We start from the raw sequence: 23,313 nt of genomic DNA, 5'->3' as shown, positions 1-23,313 counted from the left end.
ACGGCCTTTGTCCTGGCCTTTATGGGACAAGACAGATGGCCCTCCTGCAGGGCTGATGCTATCTTGAGGCTGCCGGTCAGACGTGAGGCAGGAGCCACCCCTGCCTTTGTGAGCAGGTGCAGGGCATCCGGCCCATTGTGGGCTGCAGCCGGCTGTGGTTGTCCATCCGGCCTTATCACCACATCAAGGACAGTGGCCCCCTTTACACAAATGAACTGCCTGGCTTGCCCTCCCCAGCAGTGGCCTGGCATCTCCAGAGCTCCTAGTGGAGGTCAGAGGTAACCATCGTCATAATACCGTGCGTGTGCAACACTCTAAACTCAGTCCAAGCAGGGCACGGGGAGGGGGTGTGCTCCCCACTTTCTGCAAGAAACCAGATCCCAGAAGAGGGCTCTCTGCTGGGCCCCAGAGCATTTTTTGTGACTGCACTGGAAGCAGAGCTGAGGCAAGCCCCTTGGATCCCCTCTCTGCCTCACTGAGGTCTTTGGGGTGCAAATGCACGGCCCAGAAGAAAATGACCCGGGGTCCTAGGTGGCCCCCAGCCAGGAGAAGGACACTCCCCTGGTCTGTGAGAAAAGGCCCCCGCAGGAGATTTGGGGAGTGGGCAGCCCACTGCCTGCAAGGCTTGAGGTCTCCTGGGCCAGTGTCTCGCTCAGGGGCTGGCAGGGGTCCCTGAAGCAGGGGCTGCAGAGGCACAGGGCCTCCTGTTGGGGAAAGCGGCTGGAATCACTGTGTGGTTAGACGTAAGGAAGAACTTCCTGCCTGCTGGTCGGTGGGGCAGCCGAACCCTGTGGTTCCTCCACAGCCCCTCCTCTTGCCGGCTCTCCGTGGTCTAGACTGGTTTGTGCCAAGGTACTGAGCATGGAAGGCACAGGGCTGCCCTCGCTGGCTGACCTTCCTTGGCTGCCTGGGAGCCCCCAGTCCCCACACCTGACTCTGAGCTGACCCTCCACACACACTGACCCTGGGGCCTCTGCCTCCAAGGAGTGTGGGGAAGTGGATAGTCCCAGCTTAGTACCCCTGAATGGCCCTGTGGGGACAGGGGAAATGCACGTGCTCCCTGCAGACCTGGGCACCACCTTGATCCCAGCATTGTCCTTCATTTCACAGACAACACACCTGCTCCTGGACCCCCTCCCCACTGATGAGCTGGGCCCTCTGTGACCTCAGATTCTTCCTTCTAGGCAGGAACAGGTTAGGGGTCCCCTCTCCAAGCCCTGCCTGGACCCCACACCTCCAGCTCCCAGGCCAGCTGATTCAGGGCTCCTTGCCCTGCAGCCCAAGGGCCCTCTCACCACCATTGCCCGCCGCACCTCCCTGGGCTCCTGTGATCTCAGCCTTAGGTCAAGGCCCTGGCGTACCCTCCCCCGTGGGCCAGGCCCTCCATGCCTTTGTCCGTGCCAGTCCCTCTGCGAGCACACCCTTCGTGTTGTGGCTACTCTTCAATCTTAGAGGCCCCACTCAAGCCCATCCTCACAGAGCTTCCTAGGCCTGCCCTGGCCTGACACATAGTGCAGGACAGTGTCCAGGCCTGTGTCCCTAAGGTCCACCTGGGGTTCAAGCCACATCTTCGGCCTGTACACAGCCAGCTAGTGAGTGAGCGAGGCCCTGCAAGATGGCCATCCGTCTTGTCCCACAAAGGCCAAGACAAAGGCTGTGCCAGCGGGGTCTGTGATGGCCAGTGGTGGTCAGTGAGGGCTGGACCGGGAGGCTTACAGCTCAGGATGCACAGCTCAGACCCCGTCGGGAAGCTCCCAGGGCAAGGGCCTAGTCGTGTTCTCCTCTCAGGCGAGCAACCCTAGCCAGGCACCAGAGGGCGCTCGCAGTCTGCAGGAAACGCTGACTAAGTAAGGGGTGAGCGCCGAAAGAGGTGGGAGCTGTGGGTGCAGACAGCTGGGGTCCGCGGAGAAACGGAGGCCTGGAGCAGGGACGCTGGGTTGCCCAGGCTGGCGGCGAGCGGCACCGAGTGGGACGGGCAGACCGCCCCTCATGAGGGCGGGGAGGGGGTCGCCGCGTGGCGGCTGACAGACGGGGCGGGATGAGCGCAGCCCCCGCCCCTGCCCTGGCGCACTGACAGCCTGTCAACCGAGAAGATAAGGGACTTCTTCCGCCGGGCGTGGGGTGGGGGTCAACCCAAGTGCGCTGTCCCCCTCCCGCCGGTGTTTGCTCGGTAAACACTTATTGGGCCCTGGCTGTACACACCGCCGCGGGGGAGGGGCGGGCGACCTGAAGGCCTGGGCTCCACGGCTCCTGCCAGGGATGCCGGGTCCACGGGCCATCAGTGATGCAGGAAAAGAGGCTCTGTCACCTCTGGCCCCGCCTGGGGAGAGTTGCCTGTGGGGTCCTTCGTGGGCCCCCTCCAGCCTGGAGTGGCACTAGCCTCAGCTTCAGAGCTGGGCCGACCCCTACTAGCCGAGGCCTCAATGGGGCCCGGTGGAAGAGGTCCTGGGAAGGTCTGGGGAGCTGAAGCCCTGGCCACGTTGCGGGGGACTGCACCCCCTGCCCAGACGGAGCAACAACATTGGGGTGGGTGGTGGGGCCCTGGGGGCCCATAGCTCAGCGCAGCGTCTGCGCCCACCCCCTGTGTTTCCGATGGAAGACAGGCTGAAGGTGATAAATCACCAGGTCCCACCCCCACCCACCCCGCCAACGGGTGGGAAAGGGGGGCTGCATGTGACAGAGACAGGGACTGAGACAGAGACGGGAGCCAGGTCTACAGGAGAGACAGAGACAGTGGCACTGCGGTGGCCCCGCTGACATGGGCCAGGACCCTTGCTAGGGTGTCCGGCCTCCCTGCTCTGGGCGCCCCTTCCACAAAGCCCATCTGGAAACCAGCTGAGAGCCACCATACCCCCACCCCGGCTGACCCCCAACAGAGAGGCGAAGGAGGGAGGGAGACCTTTGCAGCCATAACTCCGTCCCCCCTCCGGGAGAGCCATAAATCAGCAGGGGTTCTCGAAGCACTACCCCACAGGCTGAGGGGGGCTTCAGGGCCGCTGGTCCTGGGGACTAGGCCTGTCCTTGGCTGTGTCTGTCCCTCTTTAAACAGCCTTGAGGCCGAGGCAGGCATATCACTTGAGGCCAGGAGTTCAAGACCAGCCTGGCCATCATGGTGAAACCCTGTCTCTACTAAAAATACAAAAATTAGTCGGGCGTGGTGGTGGTGGGCACCTGTAATCCGAGTTACTCTGGAGGCTGCAGGGGGAGGATGGCTTGAGCCCAGGAGGCAGAGGTTGCAGTGACCCCAGATCACGCCACTGCATGCCAGCCTGGGTGACAGAGCTAAACTCTGTCTCAAAAAAAATTAAAATAAACAGCCCTGAGGGGAGCCCCAGTGGCCCCCACCCCCAGCACAGTTGAACCGACTGAGCACTGTCTACACTGGATGTACACACTCACATCCTCACTTTCTCTCCCCAGACAGGAAATGTCTGCAGGGAGTGACTCTGTGTCCTCATCAGGAGACCCCTGTTTCTGGCCCCTCAGGAACTAGGGGTCAGCATGTCCTACCCAGTGAAGCCCTCCCGGGCTCTTTCTGCCCACAGGAAGTGCCTCCTTCCATCCTGTTTTCCTCTCACCACCACCCCCCAGGGCGCTGAGGGCCAGCTGGACAAAAGGTGGTGAGAGATGGGCCAGGTGGGTCCCCTGCAGGTGAGTGCACCCCACATACATACACACAGGGCAGGTGCAAAGTCAGTACCCAGTGGGAGAGGCTTGAGAGGGCCTGGGGGAGTGCTCCCTGGAGCTGTGGGGTATGCTTGGCACCCTAGTTCTAGCTGGGCCAGCCTCAGCAACCCCTCTCCAGGGTCCATCCTACAGACAGCTCCCAGGGTTCCTGCGGCGGGCATGAGGGCAGTGTACACCAGGAAACACAAATGTCCACCGTGACATCACCCCAGCTTGTCTCAAGGAGCCGTGGGGTTGGGGGTGGGGGCTGCTGCTGCTCCTTGTCTAGAAAGACCTTCGGAGATGTTAGAATTCTATACCTGAGACAGGCACTGACTGTCCCTGGGCTGGCCTGGGCCTGGTCACCTGGACTGTCGCCTTCATCCTCAGAGCAAACCCTCTAGCACTAGTGACGTCTCAGGGGATGGTTCAAGGCATGCAATGGCTGGAGGTGTGCCCAGCTCAGCCTGTAGGAGGGTCTGGCTTTTCCAGAATGTCCCAGGGAGAAGAATTCGAGGGGAGAAGGGTGCTGGGGTATGCAGGGGGCCCCATCTCCCATCATCTATTCATGCTCAATCATTCAGACCAGTGTGTCGTCCTGTCTGGAGCTTGCTGGCTGCCGGGGTCAAGGGCTGGGGGGTGCAGATCCCTTGGCCCCAGACCCCCACCTGGCAGAGACACCTCACTCCTCTTCCATCCCTCCTGAGAGGGCCAGCTCCCTCCTCCCCACACTGGGATTCCCCCTAGTATGAAGTTCTCTGGGGCTCACCTAGGTGTGTTTAAGCATGTCTGACAAATTGAGGGACTCCAGGCCTAACAGTTTCGAAACAGGCCGGGGAGACAAGAGCTCATTCAACCACAGGGGCCGGTCTGCGCTGCCCTCCCCAGGTCGCCCAGGTGCGACTCTCTCCACTGTCTGTCCCAGCCACACAGGACCTTGGGGCCAGCCCCACAAGATCACTGCTCTCCTGGTGGGGTACAGGAACCCTCAGAGATGGGAGGATCTGGAAGGGAAGCCTTTGAACTTTGCCTGATGGACCCCTGGGATGTGGGGGTACAGACCCCAGGTGGGCACCAACAGGTCCCCATGACAGCCACTTCTCTTGGCTGGGCCACATTGACAGAATCAGGGCGCCCACTCCTGGGAGAAAAGCCTCAGTCTAGGGCTGGGGGTCCAGTGAGCCAGGGGTGAGGGTCCCAGGGCAGCGTCAGCCCGAAGTGCAGACCAAGGCTTCGGCCCTTCACCATGTGGCAGCTGTACCTGCCACTCAGGGGATCCCAGGCTGGGCTGGGGCTTCAAGGAGGTGCTTATGGGCAGATCCAGGGCCGAGCTCTGCCCCGGTGTCTGCTTCAAAATCTATTTTGATGTGATTTGTATTTGGGGGGGTTGCTTTTCTCTATGCTTTGTTTATTTAAAGATGTTTGTAAACGCCGAGGAAGGGGCTGCTGTCTGAGCAGGGCTGGGGAGGGCAGGAGCCCCCGATAGCCGCCTGTCCCAGCATGCCCAGCGTGCCCTTATTGCCCACTGAAGGTGCTCGCTCGGCACCGACTGCACTGGCTTCCTCCAGGAGAGTAGCCTGGGGGCTAGGACCAGGAGGCACCAGTGCCCAGAGCAGTACGTGAGGCCAGGGACCTGGCCACTCTGAGACCAAGCAGGTTCCAGGCGTCCATGCTGAGGGGCGTGGGAGACCACTGACTTTCTTTGTGGCAAAAGTGGGGATGGACCTGTTTGTGGGAGCCCAGGGCCTCTCTTGGCACTAAATGCCTCACTTGGGCATCCCCTGTCCTGGGGTCCTTGGCATGGGACTCTCTGGTATGGAAATCCCTGGTCTGTGGAATGCTAGTCTATAAGTCCCTGGTCTGGGGTTCTGAGCCTGGAGAGTCCTGCTCTGGGTCCCTGCTCTGGGGGTCCCAGGTCAGCAGGTCTCTCACAGGTGCCTGCTCAGGGTCCGTAGTCTAGGGGTCAGTGATCTGAGTGATCTGGCCTTTTCTCCCTAGGGGTGCCAGATGCCCTGTGCTGCCGTGGATGTCACTGGGATATCAGTCAGCCCATTCTCTGTGGGCCAAGGAGTCACTGCTAACAGGAGTTGTCCCAGAGGGTCACACCCTTGAGTCTTGTGGCAAGGCCAGCAGGAGGACCAGCTGGAGCACGGAGAGCATCCTCAGATCACCAGCAGAAGGGTGATCGTCTGGCAAGGCCAACTGGAAGACTCCACAGACCTCCCAAGTCCTGGCTAGGCTCAATCCTGCTGTTATAAGTCCCCCTGGGTCTTCCCTGAATCCTCCCAGAGCCCTCCCTGAATCTTCCCAAGTGCTCCCCGAATCCTCCCCAGGTTGTTTCCTGGAGTCCTCCCAGTCCTTCCTGGATCCTCTCCACATCCTCCCTGAGTGCTCCCAGAATCCTCCACAGTCCTCCCCGTGTTCTCTCAGGTGTGGGCTGCTGTACCTGGAATTGGCCCTAGCAGGTGACTGGGGCTGGAGTTTTGTTGACACCAATGGAGCCACAAGCCTGCAGTGCACAGGTGTGATGGCAGGCCTGTGAGCGTTTGGGGATGCATGGCCTTGCTCCCTTTGCGCTGGTGTCTGGATGTGCTCAGAGACCACCTGGGTCCCCTGGCCTCTGGGACAAGGCCAGTCAAGCCTCGGAGCAGGTGGGACCCCAAGCAGAGCCAAGGCATCCCCAGCCCCAGCCCTTGTTCCCGTGTGCCCCATCTTCCGATGCACTTCCCTATGTCATGTGGTACCAGCTCTGCCTCTGACTCCCCATGCAGTAGCCCTAGGGCCCCTCCCTGCCAGTGTCCTCCTGGGCCTTCTGGGATGGGCGAGAACCTGCTCACGTGGGTACATGCACAGCAAGCATCGGAGGGTCTCCTTCCCTGGGAAACATCACAGCCCCACAGTGGGTCACCCTCAATGCAAACCACTCGGCTTCCGGGTGGCAAGCCTGCAGAGTGGCCCCAGGCATGCTGGGCCACCTTCTAAGTGTGCCAGTCCCATCGCTGTGTGTGTGTGGATGTGCCAGAGATGTACAGTCCCACCTCGCTGTCTGTGTCCCATGCCCCCATGAGTGTGTCCTCACACCTCTTGCCCCGCCTCCCCGCCGTGTGCCCCTCGTAGCAGCTTGGCCCTGCCCGCTGCACCATGTGTACACAGAGGCTTATTTTCTCTGCCTTTAGGGCCAGGGGTGTGCTCATAAATCGCGCAGTCGATGACACATTTATCCCGCGGGCGGCTGGCGGTGTGAATTTATGGCTGCACCCCCTTCCTGGCTGAGGCAGGACAGGGGCCGGGATACCTCTCAGGCAAAAACCTCCAGTCCACTGCACTGCGCTGTTGTGGGGCCATGGGGGCAGGGGCTGGGCCAGGAGGGCTCAGAAGTGCTCCCAAGGTCTCGTCTTGCTCAGAAACCCTGCAATTTCAGGGTGCTTGGGGCAATGAGAGGTGAGGCCGCTCTGCCTGTGTGAGGGCTGGGGGCACAGTGGCTGCCCACCTGCCAGAGACATGGAGGCCCAGAGCCCAGCCTAATGTCCCAGCCTCCATGCCCCCTTCCAGTCTGCTCCTCATCTTCCCACCTATGAAAGAGGGAACAACCTGGACACCCCAGGGAGAGCAGGTGTGCGGGTGGCTCCCCTCAGGTGCTGATTCAGCCACCCACTGCCACTGGGCCTGCTGGGAGCATTGAGATTTGGGGAGGACTGTCGGAAAGGGTGGGGGCCTCGAGGGCAGCTGGATCTGCACACAGGGAGGAGGAGCGGAAATGCTGTCACATCAGAGCAGAGAGCCCCCCAGAGCTCACCTGCCCTCCTCTGCGTTGTAAAGATGGGGAAACTGAGGCCCAGGGAGAGCAGAGGTCCCAGACCACATGGGTAGAATAACAAAGCCTCAAGATCCTGGATTCCTAGTATGCAATAAGGGGGGTCCTAGGCGCACCCCTCCCTGTTGAGCCTTCTTTGTCCTGCAAAGTCTGGAGGTGGGGCCTCGGGCTGAAGGCTCAACAGGGAGCTGATGGAGCAAGTTGGCAAGCTGGTCCCATCAGGGCCACAGCTGGGGGCTGGGACCTGGCTGCCTCCCCTCCGTCCGTCGGTCTGTCTGTGTGCAGGGTCGGGTCTCCAGGGGACCCTCTGTCGGCTCTCAAGCTCCCTCCCATCTCGGCCCTGGCCCCCCCTCACCGCCCGCTGTCAGGATGAGCGATGGCCATGCCCCTCCCCGGCCCTCAGCCCCAGGCCCGGTTCCCGCTCATTAGCCGCTGACACTGTTTGCTTTCCCGCCCTGGACGCCCACCCCGTCACAGGCCATTTCTCCTGGCGCCCCCCACCCCTGAGGACCTGCCCAGGGGTCCAGGGTGCCGGGTCGAGGGGGCTGCCGGGTGCCAGGCAGGACCTGCATTATGCTCACAGAGCAATGGCCACATGGAGTGCCGGCCCCACCCTCACCTGCACCCCGAGAGACGGGGAGCCACGGGTCACCTGGAGTCTCCCATAGCCCTGTCCACATCCCACAGGCCAGACACAGCCACAATGAGACTGGACCGTGCCTTGCAGCTTGGATGGCTTGGTGCTGTACACACTGGGAGGGTCTTTGATGACAAGTACCGGGCCCACTGCACCCATCTCTGTCTCTCTTTATCATTGCCCCTATTTCTGTCTTTGCCTGGGTCTCTGCCCCCAGCCCCATCCTGTGGAATGACCACTGAGCCACTGGCCCATTCGGAAAGTACATCCCCCACCTGGAGCCCCTCTGTTCCCCCCAGGCAGCCCCAGTACACAGCCTGGTGGGGTGGGTCCTGAGGCAGCAGGCACCCCTCCCTCCTGCACCACTCCCGCCCCCGATATGGCCACAGCTGGGCGGCATCAGGGCCCGCAGGCCAGTGGCAGTCAGTCCTTCACTTAAAAATGTGTTTGTGATTTCGGCGGCGAGGCAGATAACGGTGACGAATGGCCCGCCCGCCCCCCAGGGCCCTCAGCCCATCTGGTTTGACTTTGGCCTGTCGGAGGTGCCCTTGGGCCTCACCCCTGCCCTCTGGCAGTGCCCTCCGAGTGAGGCACCCTCAACCTTTGCACACTCTGGTTCCTTTGCTGGAAACGGCTCTCCCGTCCACCCGTCTGTCCCCCCATCATGGGATCCCCTGGCTATGCCCATAGGAGCCACGCCTGCATCACTCAGGGTGGCAGGCCCTGGGCAGTGCTCGGGTTTGCAGGGTGGTGGGAAGGCACAGGCCCAGCAGGGAGGGGGCATACTTTGCCTGGGGCCTGCATCCCCTCTGTCCAGTAGGGAATAGTGAGTGCCCACCTGAGGCCAGAGGGGCCGAGGCTAAGGTGATGGAGTGGGCCAGGACTGAGAGAGGTGGCCCGGTGGCCCGGGCAGGGCCTAGCCCTGTGAGACAGCCCATGTGGTCATTGTCAGCAGGAATTTCTGACAGGCTCGGGACCCTCCCGACCATCGATTATCCAAGCAGGAGGAGTGGCTTCCGGGTCCGGCCATGGGCTCAGCTGGGAGGTCATTGAGGTCAAACCTGAGTGCCCCTCCTCCTCCAGTCTCCCCTTCTACTCCCTTGGGGCTCCCCAGGTGGGCTGAGGTGCCTGGAAGGTTGCTCTGTGCCACTGGGCCCTTGCTCCTTCCCAGTTTGAATCCTGGCCGGCTACCACAGGGAGTGGTCAGGGGTCCACTAGGGACTGGGGCTCATGCATTCCTTAGCACAACTTCCCCATCAACCCCTGCGTGCCCAGGTCATAGACAGGAGTCAGACCTGGCCCTCAGAGAGGAGATAAGGAGAGGTGGGGGTGCTTCGAGGTCCCTTGGCCCATCTCAGGGGTTGGGAAGGAGCTTGTGTAGAGGGAGGGCATTCAGGCTAGATGGAAGAGGCAGCCCTCCATGGGGATCTGGGGTCGCCTCTAGGAGAGACACTGCTCCATTCCCCACTGCACCCTCCAGGCCCACTCCTGCCCTGTAGCGAGGACAGCTGTAGGGGGTGGGGAGGGGCGGCGCCATGTCAGGACCCCCACTCCCTCCCCAAAAGCAGGAAAATCCCTCTCCCTTAGTATCACATTGTTGAGAATTAACTTTGTTGAAATAAAAATTGGTCGTGGTATTAACTCGGCCTCGAGGATTTTCTCTGGGATCCCGGAGGCCGCAGAGGGGTCAGACGCCCATTCCCAGGGCCAGCCACTGGCTCGGGTTTCGGGGGCTCCAGCGACCTCAGATCCTTGGGACACGGCGCCTGGTTCTTTGGGGTTGAGGGAGCCATCCCAGTCCTACCTTCTACAACCCTGGACACGAAGGGGAACGGCCCAGACAGTGTGGGTCTTAGGCATCCATCCGTGCCCCTCCCCCATGTCTCCGTGTCACTTGCAGCCACGGCTATTGAGCCACAAGATGCCCCTGCCACTCCTCAGGGGTCGCCCATGGCCTTGGTTTCCCCACATGTAAAATGGGAGATTCACCCCAGCACAGGGTGTGGGGGGCCCTGGGCACAGACAGGCAGCCAGATGGTCAGACATCCCAGAATCCTGGGGTGGGCACCTGGGTGGGTCTCTCCAGAGGGCACCAGGTGGCCACACAGGCACTCTTGGCCTCAGCACAGCCTTGCTGGCCACAGAAAGAAGTTAGCAACCCCAACTGTCTGCCAGCAGGGTGCGGGCACCTGCTCCCAAGGAAGCAAGCAGAGAGCCCACGCGTGCTGCCGAGAAGGTTCAGCAGCCCCCAAACAACATGATTCCACACAGACAGATCCGTGCGAAACTGCTCCAAGAATTGCTGGGGTCCTGCCCCCTGACATGGTCCCCGCTGGACAGGGGGCACGAGCGCTGCCAGTTCCCACGACCCCACTCTGGAGTGTGTATTCCTGCAGGGAAAGTGCCCATGAACACAAGCACGAGGGACAGAGGTGGGGCCTCTTGAGGTCCTGTGGGTGGCTGGTCCTGCGTCCCGGTAGCCAGGGGACAGGCGAGACCTCCCAGCCAGTGGTCCCCTGGAAGCTTCCTCTGCCCACATCCCAGGCAGTGTGTTTTCGGGGGTGGGGTGCAGCCTGGGAACGGGCTGGTTCGGGGGCCTGGGAACGGAGGCAGGGGCCCCTGGCGGGGGATGCACCAGTGGGCCCAGCTGTTGCTGCCCGGCTCCAATTCCCACTCTGCATCGGGGCCTGTCCCTGGGGCCGAGGCCGGTGGTCTGCCTGGGAGGGAGTGAGGGGGCGTGGGGCCATATCTTCCTCCAGTCAGTGGTCCCTGGGCAGCAGAGGTAGGAGAGATCCGCCTTTGAGCTGAGTGGCAGAGCCCGCAAGCAGGGAGTGCTCTCCTGTCTCCCCAAATCCCATGTGCAACAGGTCCCAAAGCCTGCTCTGAGCATTGGAATCACCCCGAGGCCCAACCCCCTCACCCAACACCCAAGCCCACCTCCTCCCTGGGCCTGTGTTGGTGGACCAGGGCCTCCCTTATACACCGTGAGCCTGGCCCCAGTCCACGACCTCCAGGCCTCTGCTGTGGCTGCTCCTCCTATCAAGGGAGCCTTTGCACCAGGGCCATCCTAAAACTCGTATTTAACCTTCAAGACCCCATGCAAGTGTCCTGCCCCAGGACCCCTCCCCAAATATTGGGCCCTACACCCAGCTGGTGTCATTCTCTTTATAAGACTCCTGATGCCCCCATCTGGCACAAGGCCGGACACCAGAGTTGGGGTGCACACTTCCGCCCCCAGGAGCAAAAGGCTCACTCTTCAAGGAGGCCTCCTTCCCAATGCCTCAGTTTCCCCATCTGAACTGTCCTTGGCTGACAGTATCCATGGTCCTATGGCAGCAAGTCTGAGCTCTGGGTGAGAACCAAGGCCACTGGGGCCTGGCCACCACCTGTCCAATGTTCTGAGCAGGGCGAAGGGACCCTGAAGAGGCCAGGCCAACTGGGGGCTCCTCCGAAGCAGGAGAGTGGGTGCCCAGCCAGCCACCCCACAAGCATTTGGCTCGCTTCAGCTGAGGCCGAGGGCTGGCAGAGCTGCTGGCGGGGTGGGGGCCAGAGTGGGATTCTTCTTACTCCTAAAATCCCTCCCGCCTGCCCAGCGGGCCCCGAGGGAAGCCCCGTGATGCGGGAACCTGATATTTTAAGACTTAAAGCAAATGTTTCTGGAGCCCGAGCTGGGCCTCGGCGCCCGCCCGGGCCTTGTGGGGGCAGGGCCAGCAGGGAGGAGAGGACCCCTCCCCTGAACCAATCCTGCCCCTCCCTGGACTGCAGTTTCTGGTGACAGGAGGCGGGGGCAAGGCTGGAACCCCTTGGGCACCTTGAGGTTCCCGAAACCTGAGGGTGGGGGCCCCGGTGTTGGCTCTCCGCTCTGCTTGTCCCTCTCTTGGCTGCCAGCACCAGAGGAGGCCCAATGGGAGCCGTGAACCCCTCTAGGGCTGGCTTTGCCTGACCCAGAGCCCAGGGATACTCCCTTTCCCACCACTAGCAGGGTGGGTGTGTCCAGGTGCTGCTTTTGAGCCACTGGCAGGAGCCTCCTGGAGCTCAGAGCTGACACCAGAAGCTTCCTGTCTGGGAGGACAGGAGATCTGGGACCCATTGGCGATGTCTGCCTGGGGTGCCACAGGCTTCCTGTGCTTGGAACCGCAACAGATAGGATCTCGCTCTGTCACCCAGGCTGGAGAGCAGTGGCACAATCCCAGCTCACTGCCGCCTTGAACCACTGGGCTCAAGGGATCCTCCTACCTCAGCCTCCTGAGTAACCGGGACCACAGACACACACCACCATGCCTGGCTAATTTATTTTTTATATTCTGTAGACGGGATCTTGCGATGTTGCCCAGGTTGGTCTCAAACTCCTGGCCTCGGGTGATCCTCCCTCCTCAGCTTCCCAGAGTGCTGGGATTACAGGCGTGAGCCACGGCACCCGGCCATGATAGGGTTTCTTTCTCTATATATAGAAAGGACTTCCCATCGCCTGGACCACAGAGCAGCCTGACGCTCAGCTGAGGCTGAGTGAAGCTGGCCTGGGCTCAGGGGCATGAGTTCCAGGCTCCAGGACCCACACTGGGACTCAGTGGTGCCATCCTCCTTCTGGGAACCTCCTGGGGGCCCTTGAGGGCTGGAGCATCACAAGTGGAGGGGTGACTAGGTCGGAGACAGCAGAGTAGGGAGGCAGGGGCTCTGTTGGGCAGTGAGGAATTAAGGCCTTAGGAATGAAGGCCTTATCTCTAACAAATGTTTCAGAGGCAGGGCCAGCCGGGCCCAGCTGGGAATGTGGGGGTGTAGGGGAGAGATGTTCTCCAGGTTCTCCCAGGACAGGCCATCCTAAGGACCCCACTAGCCAGCCCAGCCTTCCAAACACTCGGCACCAAGGCCCTGGTCTGCACTCAGCTGGTGGGGCTGGGCTGAGCTCCCGCCCACCAGCTGACAAGCCTCCTCTGGACCATCTCTGCCATTTTACAGATGGGGAAACCAAGGGCCAGGGTGGCAACAGTGCTTCCAGAGAGCCTACAGCTGGCCTGGCTGTGTGGACTCTTCCTCACCACCCCCTGAGGCCCTCCTGCCTCAGTCTGGAGTAGTGATGGAGCTCTGGCCAGCTGTTCGGGTTCGGGCAGACCTGAGCGTGAGTCCAGCTTGGCCATGTCCCGCCTCCAGGCACTGTCCACTCACCTGGAGCCCTGGCTGTCCCATGGGGCCTTGGAGGGTGTCACCACCTGACTTTGGTCTGCTCTTCACTGGTCCTACTGCCCTGGTGGACTCCTGTGCACCCTTGAAACCCACTGGAAACCTGCCTAAATCGTGAGCCCAGGAATGCTCCCCACTTCCTAACTCCAGCTCAGGCACTCAGCAGCCCTCCCCTGACGGGGGAATTCCTTGTCCATTGCCCCCAGGAAACCCACCAGCCCCCGCCTCAGGGAGTCCTAGGCCTGGCCCTGCCACTCACCTCTCTGGACAGTCTTGGATTCATGCTGTGAGGACAGACACATGACGTCACGCCGACTCAGTTTCCCCAGCTCTGAAATGGAGATGGTAAATGTTGGGCAGGTGTTGAGCCCGGGTGTCCTGAGCTGCCCAGAGGAAGGGCAGCTGGTAGGAGAGCTAGGGGTGGTACCTACCCTGGGCCTCTGCAGCCCCACTTCCCACTTTAGGGGCCCAGATGCCATCCACAGACCCTTGGTCTAGCGTCTCACCAGGCCCGGAAGCCAGGCTGCTGCTGTGGGTAGACTCCTGCCAGGCTGTGGGGCCTGGGGAAATGTGCCCAGCGGGGGCTGAAGCCAGGTTGCCTGGGGAACCAGTGCTCCCAGGGGGCCTACTGCTGCTTCCAAGGCCCCATGACACCCCTGCCCACAGCTCCACCCAAGCCCCCATTGCTTTCACTCAGCATTTTCTTTCATCCTTTGGGCCTCAGTTTCCCCACATGTGTCTTGGGAAATGACAGATGGCAGATTTGGAGGCAAGGAAAGGAGAGGGTATCCAGGCACTTAGTTAGGATTAAGTGGAGAGAAGAGGTGGTCAGTGGAACATGGGGGGCCAGAGTGGGGAGGAAGGCCACAAGACCCCCGTCTGTCACCTCCAGAGGCAGAGTGAGGTTAGGGCCTCACCAGACCAAGTGGAGGAGCCAGGATTTGAATGGGGGGCAGGACGCCACCGTGTGAGTGGAGGCTCCCTGTGCCTGGGGCCTGAGTGCTGGCCACCACCTGCTGTCTGTCCTCTCCAGTCCACACTGACCCTCAACCCCTGTCCCAGGCTCTGGCTCCCCACCTGTCAAGTGAGGTCCTTTTGAGCCCACGGCACTGGGGTGGCCTGAGTGGAGTCCCTGCCCCCTCCCAGCCTTAGGCAGCATCCCAGGCACACAGAGCCCACTTCCTAGGCCTCTCTGAGGAAGGTCAACGGCCGAGAACTAAGGCTATGGATTACCAGAAACCTGTCCCATCCTCAACCCCAGACCCTCTGACCACAGAATCTCCCATGGGGCCCCTCCCAGGCCTGTGACCCGGCCAGAGGCTGGAGGTAGACAGGCTCAAAACCAGGCCCCCTCCTCGAAGTCCATGGAAGCCCGTGCGATGTCCCCCAGCACCCCAGGATGGAGCTCACCCACCTTTCCACAAGCAAGGGCAGGCGAGGGCAGGAGGTGGCAGTGAGGCCAGGCCCAGGGATGACCTCGCACTAGGCCCAGCCCCTACCCACAGCCCCCCTCTGCCCATCCCCAGCCCCCAGGCCCAGCTTGGGCGTCCAGGCTCCAAACCAGAAAAACTAGACAGAGAGCAAACAAGCCCACGCTGCAGACTCATATGTCTAGTGGACCAGGGTGGGCAGGGCCTTGGAGCTGGGGTTCTGCCCCGGCAGGGCCCTGAGGGTCAGGCCAGGAGTGATAGGCCCATCCAACCCTGAGTTCAAGGCCTGTCCCACCAGGCACCCCACGATGGCCCTGTGCATCCCTCAGTGGAGGGGGATTTCCACCCACCAGCCTGCAAAGTGAGCACCGCAATGCCAGCTGTCCCGACGCCACAGGCTGCCTCTGGGGAGTGGGCTTGTCATCACTAGGGGTGTGCAAGTGGTGCCAGAAGGCACGGCAGGCTGGCCGGGTAGGACGAATTCCCCAAGGTTCTGTCCAGAGTCCCTGGACCCAAGACTCCCTTCTGGAGCCTAAGGCTCTGGAATTCTGTCCCCTGAGATGGTGACGTGTTTCACAGTGGGCACAGTGGTGGGCACATCATAGGGGCTGGACAAACACCTGCTTATTCAATCAGCACACACCTCAGTGGGGTCCAGGGGCGGCTGGGTGCCTCAACCTCGTCGCCCTTCACCCTCCCCTCCTCCAGCCCTCCCCATTCCCTCTCTAAGGGTCAGGCCAAGCACTGCAGCCGGCAGTGCCTCACACAGGCCTCTCCTCCCCAGCAGTCGCTCTTCCTGCCTCAGGACCCTTGCAGGGGCCACCGCTGGAACCTGGGAAGGGTCCATCTCTCCCGGGTCTGCTTGGTATTTTCCAGTGTATTTGCAGATTCTTAGCATGACATTTCCTCTTGGCAGAAAGGATAGGGAGAGAAGGCTATGCTTTAGGGTGACGGCAGCATGGCCAGCTGGTCAGAACCATGAACAAGGGTGGCCGGCAGAGGGATGTGACATTGGGCGCCCAAACAGGCCAGGGGACCTGGGGCCTAGGATGCCACCTGAGAGGCTGGGGAGGGCAGCTGAGGATGGGAGGGGGCAGGGACTCCACCTGGGCCAGCCACCTGCTGTTCTCGAAGCCCTGGGCCCAGTGATGTGAGGCTCAAGGGGGCCTCACCTGACGGTCAGTTGGGGAGCTAGAGGCAGGGACAGGAGTTGAGGGCCAGAGGGGACTCCAGAGGACACTGGATTAAGCGCCATCAGCTGGGCTAGTTGAAGAGAGTTTTGTAAGTTTTTTTTTTTTTTTTTTTGTGGGAGGGGTGGGGCAAGGACCAGCATGCAGAGCAAGATGGGGCCTGAGGGTGGAGGCGACGGAAGAGCCCTGCCGGGACAAGGGACAGAGGGACATCGGTTAGTGTTGCACCCATGCACAAGGGCTCAGTCACGCTGCCAGTGGTGGACTGGCCCCCCTTCCTGGGGCCTGGCAGCACATTCAGTCGTGGGCACAGGCAAGGGCAGGGGCCAGGGCTGCCTCGAGCAGGGCAGGCCGGGCACCCAGCTGTCCTGTGAGGACACACTGCCCCACCCTCAGACCGTGCCACCGGACACTCACATGACCCAAGTCTGGCTGCTCGCTCACCGGCACCCCTGCCAATCATGCTGACCTTCTTCCCACTAGCACCTGCTGGGAACTGACAGAGGTCTCTATTCCCGGCCAGGCGCCTGCTCAGGTTATATTTAGGCCACAGGGGTGGGAGCTGAGCCTCTGACCCCCTCCAGGCCCAAGCAGGGGCAGCTGGGCTGACTCCGTGGGTTGCTCACGGCCTGCAGGGCCCCTCCCTCCAGGCCTTGTCCTCTCATCCATTGGCCATGTGCTGGCTGGGAGGCACGGGCGCTGGCCATGCTTCATACGGGAAACAGGCTGGTCCTGGCTTTGAGTTCCTGGCCTCAGGATGATGGGACTGATGGCACCAGAAACTCTAGGGAGGCCAGCACAAGGGGACAGGTTGGGTGGGGGGCTGGCGGGAGGCCCAGCCCAGCTTTTCAGCTCCAGAGGCTCAGACGTGCCATGAGGTCATTCCCTCCTGGGAACTCCCAGAGCCCTGCCCGAGGGGATGCTGAGCCCCAGGCCCTTCCTGCCCAGCCGGGGCTGGAGCCCTCTTCCCTCCTGCTGCCCAGGCAGGATGTTTCCAGGGAGGAAATGGCTCCTGGGAGGCCACCCCACCCCCGCTGGAGTCTAGGGCCACTTCCTGCCCTGCATGGGCCTTGGTTCTGCCCCCAGTCTGCCAGCCTGGGCTAGACCCCAGACTTCCTGTCCCTACGGCATGGAGAGGCCGAGGTGTCTCTCTCGGCCTCACCCAGCCTGGGAGGCACAGTCGGAACCTCCTGGACCCCAGGACCTGAGAACCTCCCCCTGGGGCCCCACTTCTGTTGCCCTACAACCCTGGTCAGAGGGAGGCACAACCCTCTCTGCCCCCATGCCCAGCCTTCCCCAGCGCCACAGAGCCTCCTTCAGATAGGTTCCACTTGGGCACCACCTGCTGCCCCACCGCCCATCTCCATGAGGCCTGCGGGCCTGAGCCATCCCCAGCCCACCCCCGGAAGCTGAATGACTGCATCAAAGCACGCTTTTGGCTACAGCCCTGCAGGGCTGGCCTTGGACCAGCGGGCTAGCCTGGATCCGATGGGCCCTCCTAGCCGAGGTCATTACCCGGCTCCGTGGGCAGCCCCATCCCCAGGGGAGGCCACTTGGCTCAGTCCTCACCCACCCTATTCAATGGGGCTTCCTGCCGACCCCAGATCTGGGTGAGTGTCCTGGTCACTGCCCCCTCGACCACCACCCCCTGCAGCAGGAAACACGTAGCTTGGGGGTTGTGTGGGGCTTCAGCACTGGGATTGGAGAGGCTGACAGCAGGGCTGGGGGCTCTGGGCGGAAGTGGGGCCTCAGCCCACTCAGAGGTCCAGGAAGCGGGGGTCTCAGAAGCTTCCTCTTGGCCAGACGAGCCGGAGGGTCAGAGGCCTGGCCGCAGCTGCCCCTTCCTCTTCGGCCAGCCAGCCGCTGGGTGGCCCGTGCTGCAGCAGGCCTCAGACTGGGGAGCTGGGTGTCCTTCAACCCCCACAGGTGGCCAGCATCAGGACCGGAAGCCTCTGAATCGGCCCGGTCTAGAGGTATGGGCAGCTGTGGGGGCCACTGGGCAGGTGTAGCAGAGCTCAAGGCACGCAGCAAGGGCCACCTCAGCCTGGGCCTGTGTTCCCTTCAGTCAAACCTCCCCCCAGCCTTGGCTCGCCCATCTCTCCAGTGAGGTGACAATCTCGGGCCCGGCCAGACAGAGATGCTGACCAGGACAGAGGACCCTGGGGCCTTCTAAGGCCACTGCCATGTGGGCCAGGTCCTGTCAGACCTCCCAGTCCTCAGCCTCTGACCAATTTCTGTTCATGCCCTGGCCCTCCACTGTGCCCACCCAACCCCACCGGAACTCAGAGACCCAGCCCCTACAAGGTCTTTTCTTCACAGCCAGGTCCAGGCCCCCAGACCTGGTACTCCCTCAGTCCTGCAGACACACCTCCCAGGGAAGAAGCCCAGACCCAGCCCAGCCTGCGTGGGCCCTGCTGGGGGGCCTGGGCCATGGAGGTCCCCAGCCCCATGTTTCAGGGGACTGCAGCCCAGTCAGCCCAGACTGCAGAGGTGTGAGGAGGGGGCTCTTGCCCTTGGCAACTAGCAGGAGCCGAGGAGGTGCCTGGGAGACCCTATCCTCACAGATGCTGCCATCCTGGCACATCCCCACCTGCAGCGGGGACCTGGACACCTCATGGCACCAGTGGGAGCTGAAGGCTCCAGGGACTGATGTGCTGGGCCTCAGTCCCCATGGGTCCCCGCCACGGGAGTGTCTCAGAGTGGGATGAGGAGTCTGTGTCCGTGCCTGGGCCGAGGCCTGGACGGGCCCCACCCCCGGCCCACACATGATGGGCGGTCGTCCGTCAGCACAGCCAGCCCCTCTGGCCATCCATCACCAGCCAGCGGCCACAGGAGGAATGGCCTGTTTGTTTTGCCAGCTCCATGTCGCTCCCTGGGGCGGGGGCTGGAGGAAATGGCCATTTTCTGCCTGGGCGGGCGGGTGGACAGCAGGGGCGGGCAGGGCACCAGGGGTAGGGATGTGGCAGGACCCTGGCTCATCCCGGCCCTGCATAGATGCCCACAGCCTTGCCCTGTTCTGTGCCTCAGTCTCCCCTCTGGCATCAGGGTGAGTGACACTGTGATTTTCTGACTCTTCCCATAGCAGCTCTCTCCAGCTGGGTCACTCACCCCTGCCCCTTGCCACTGGGTAGGGTGGGCTCAGGTGTCAGCTGCCACCAGGTGGGGGGTCCCCCTATCTGAAATCCAAGATGCTTGATGCTGGCTGTTCTTATAAACCATGGGGGGAGGCTCTGGGGCTAGGTCCAGGCCATAGGCCAACTGTTGATTGGGGTTGGGGTGGGGGCTGTCAGGAGGTCTGAAAGGGCCTGGGCACCGATTTGGAGACTTCCAGTCTTAAGATCAGAGCAGGGGACAGTTGGGGCCAAATTAAACAGGTAGTAGCACGTGTAGAATGAAAGGGGGTGACATCCTGTACCAAGAGGCTGGTGTCCAGACCCCGGGACAGTGTCCTCAGCACCTGCACAATGACCCTCGCTGCGTCCAGGATATGATGTAGAGGTGTGCGTATATGTGTGTATAGGTATACATGGCACGTATAATTTGCTGACACCACGCTAGGGGCTCTACAATCATTTTATCACTTCTCACCACACCTACAAGGCTCCGGGGAGTCAAACTGGGATATGTCTTTTACCACTGCAGCCTCAGACCTCTGCCCTGGTCCTTGATCCAGAACACAGTCACCCCACACTCCCCTGATCCTGGGCTAGCAAGGAGGGTTGTGGAGGAGGCAAGCAAGCTCCACAGTCTGCAGCACTGAGGCCGGGGCAGAGACACTGAGTGTCTGAAGGCACCTCCATCCCCCGGAAGCAAAGCCAGATACCCAATTCTGCAGTCAGAAGAAAGCCCTTTAAATTCCGTCCCTGCAGCCCCGTGTCCCACCACCCTCAGGGGAGAAGGGTCGCCTCACTCTCCCGGGGGCACTGTGTTTGCTTACCTTCCAGGCAGCTCTGATGTTGCATAGCTCTTTTTCATTTAGGAACAGTGACTTCCTTCCCAAAATTTCTTCCCTTAGACCTGGGCTGCTTCCTCTGACCCTGCACAGCCCCGCAGACGTTTGCAGGGTATCAACCTATTTTATCTACCTAACCTAAAGCATATTCTGTCCTGAATTAAGACTCTGGCTGGTTGTAGCCAACTTTAGGAAAGAACTTAATTACAAAAATTCACTCTAAGTGTGGGAGTGACTAAGACTTATCATGTCTTGAATGTGCAGAGACGGCTGGGAGGGGGGTTAGTGACATTGAGGCCACATGAGGGACTCTCCTGAACACCAAGTTGAAGGGTTCTGGAGTTGGGAGCCTAGTGAACTAGTCCCACCAGTGCAGGGCTGACGGCCTTGTGTCCAGAGACTCCCAAGCCCAGCCTGTTCCTTGAGCCCAGGGCTGCCGTGCATCTGCCCAGCCTCTAGCTCACGAGGGCTGGCTTAGCAGGATTCACGTGCCACCCCCTCGGTGACATCTGAGACCATGCACGTCTTGGTTGCGCCTTGTTGCTCCCTGCTGCTCTACACATGTGACCGGCTGGTCTTTTTGGGGGTTACCTTCCCTGGCCCCCAAAGCCCTGGTGACCCTGAGCCTGACCCAGAGGGAACAATGACACAACAGCAAATGCCCTGGGGCGAGTACCACCCTGACAGCCCCAAGGAACAGACATAATCAGCAGAGTGCAGGGCCCAGCAGGTGCAAGGGGAGCAGGCTGGCTTATCTGGAGGTGGGGACAGGGCACAGGGCCGGGAGGGAGGGGACAGGTGGCCAAGGGCTCTGTCAACATGGGAGCCACATGGGGGTGCGGATGGGCACTGCAGGGAGGGGCCCTGGTCATGGGGTCCACAGGAGAGCCAAGCCAGCCCAGAGGATCCAGGGATGGCCCAGGTGCTCCTGCCCCACCTGTTCCAGGCCAGCTCTGTCGTGGGGACTGCGTTGGCTTCTCCAGGCTGGGACCTCCACTGCAGTGGGTACCTTGGACACTCAGACCAACCCCAGGGCCTGGGAGTTCCTGGCGAAGCCCGAGACAGCCCAGCGCCCGTCCACACCCCCACCCAGGATGGGGTGGCCGCTGGGTCACTTGGTCCTGGCAAACATGCTGGATGGAGAAGCTGGACTGGCTTTAGGGCACCGGCGAAAGCTCACATCCATCTGTCTGTCCACCCAGCACAGCTGGTGCCAATCTCCCACTTAGCAGGATGGGGCAGCCGGCACCTCCATACTGCGCATGCCCCTCCCGTCTCCCAGGACGTCCACACTGGAGCCACATGTGTCCTGGACCCATACCCCCCGCACTGTCCCTCTGTTCCCTGAGCTGGACTGGTAGGGAAAGCTGAGGGGTCCAGGGATGGCCAGGGTCTCCTCCCTCCCCACTGCACCCCCAGCCCCATTGGCATTACCTCAGAGCAGACAACAGCTTAGTGGGGACCCAAGTGAGGGGGCATCAGTGGCCCAGGCCCTGCCCAGTCACTCAGGCAGTTAAGAGAGCAGGAAGGGCCCAGATGACACCCCCACAGACACATGCCAGCCCCTCCTGGCGACAGAAATCATCCCAGTAAAGGCAGATGAGGCCAAGCGAAAAGGGGTGGGTGGAAGAACCAGCTCCGAGTCTCAGCCCACAGACACTCATCGGCCCGGTAGGCAGGGGTTCCTGGCGGCCTCAGGCTGTCAGGCCCGGCCCCCTCCCGCAGCTGTCTCCAGCTCCCACCTCCCCCGCCCACCCCCCAGGACTCCTATTTCACTGAGGAGATTAAGACCACCTGGCGAGAACCCCTCCCACCCCTCCCCTCTCCCCAACCCTCCCTCCTAACCCTTGAGGTGCCCTCCTGGCCCCGGCCCGCCTCTCCCACCCCCACGTTCCTCCACAGCAGCCTCCACGCCCTGCCCTGCCCTGCCACGGGCCTGAGGATGTCACCACCCGCTGTGATGGCCACCTCGGGTCACCTCCCCTCAGCCCATACCCTGGCCTAGCCCCCACCCTGAGCCTCCAGTCCCTCCAATCCTCACCCTCCATGTCCCCCAGCCCTGCATCGGTACAGGCATCGTCACCAGCCACGGCAGTGGATCCCGTCCACCTCCCACCCGGCCACTCCAGACCCAAATTCAGCACTGACTGCAGCCTCCTGCCATCCTTGCTGGGTCTCAGGAGGGAACCGGGGCAGCCAGGTGCTCTCTGGGACTGTAGGCTCTGAGCCCGGTCCCTGCTCAGGTCCAGCAGCCAGTGGGCCAGGGGGTGCTCAGCTGAGGCCCCCCACTCCATCCAGCCTGCCGTGGGGCAGCCGGCCTGGCCTGATGCTGGCTCAGACAGACCCATGAGGAATCTGAGCTCTGAAAACCGCAGCTCTGAGCTTGCCTGTTTGTTTGCTTTTGAGAAATTCCAACCTGGTTCAGCAGAGCCTTGGAGGAGGGAAGGGATTTGTCAGGGCTGGGGTGGGGCTGGGGCAGGCATATGGATGTGGGGAAACCAAGGCTGAATCTGGGCATATGGACCCAGTGGGGAAGCCAGAGGAGGATGCCTAACTGGGCCTCCTGGGGGGTCCAGCTTGGATGCCCCCTCCCCAAATCTCACGCCAGGCCTGGAGGCTCCACAGGGGCTATGGAGGCAACAGCCCCCCTACTCACAGTGCTGGGAGGACCTGCGGGGCTGGGAGGGGCCCAAGGAGGCCCGGCAGCAACAATGGTGACATCAAGAGGGGAGCTGCAATTGAGGGCCCACATGGGATGGCTCCATCCACCCATGGGGCCTGCAGCATTCTCCCCACTTCTCAGACAACATCGCTAAGGCTTGTAGAGGCCAGGGCGTGTTCCCAGACACAGAGCCCTGAAGGGTGAGTCTCGCTCCTGGACCCAGCTCCTGAGACTGGGTGACATCACCACCCTGGCTCCTCCCTGCGCAGAAGGGTCCAGAGTACAGGGGTCCTGCCGAAGGAGTCCTGTTCTCCTTTGAAATGAAATATTCCCAGCCTTCTCACCAGCTCCTTCCCCTGGGTAGGTGGGAGACCAGACAGGGTTGGCAGCCCCCAGCCCTGCATTGCCACCCCTACCAGGGAAAGTTGCCTGTGCTCCCAACTTCTCCAGGCCCCGATCCCCCTCTGCCTGTGGGCTTGGGGATCCTCCACAGGTCTCAGCAAAGGAGTTCCCATGCTAGAGCCTCGCCCACTGGGGACACTCCCCAAAGCCTGCCCCAGCCTGGGCAGCCCACCTGCCTTTGGCCCCAGGTCTGTGAGGGCTCCTCAGGTCAGCCCCCACAGGCACAGGGGGAGATACGAGCAGGGTCTGCCCAGAGCAGTGGGCAGCGAGGCTCGAATGCAGCCTGGGTCCCTAGCAGGGACAATCCAACAGCCTTGGGGACTCGGCCAGGGAGCAGAGTGGACAGAGAGGCACAGCGTGTGGGGCCAGTCCTCCCCTGCAC

The 23,313-nt window shown here is 61.9% G+C and overlaps 1 protein-coding gene across 1 annotated transcript in view; it reads right to left on the bottom strand.

Moving 5' to 3' along the window:
* Nucleotides 1-17,554, bottom strand: part of CLDN5 (claudin 5) — a 224,577-nt gene extending 207,023 nt beyond the window's left edge. Inside the window, exon 1 of the mRNA XM_050746330.1 lies at nt 17,543-17,554. The gene's annotated coding sequence lies outside the window, so the exon portion shown is untranslated. The remainder of the gene's footprint in view (nt 1-17,542) is intronic.
* Between the last annotated feature and the right edge of the window lie 5,759 nt (nt 17,555-23,313).

This window comes from Macaca thibetana, chromosome 10 (genome assembly GCF_024542745.1).
Source record: "Macaca thibetana thibetana isolate TM-01 chromosome 10, ASM2454274v1, whole genome shotgun sequence".
In the NCBI taxonomy this organism is placed as follows: Eukaryota; Metazoa; Chordata; class Mammalia; order Primates; family Cercopithecidae; genus Macaca; species Macaca thibetana.
The sequence above is the reverse complement of the archived record's forward strand: the minus strand, read 5'-3'. Positions and strand labels throughout refer to the sequence as shown.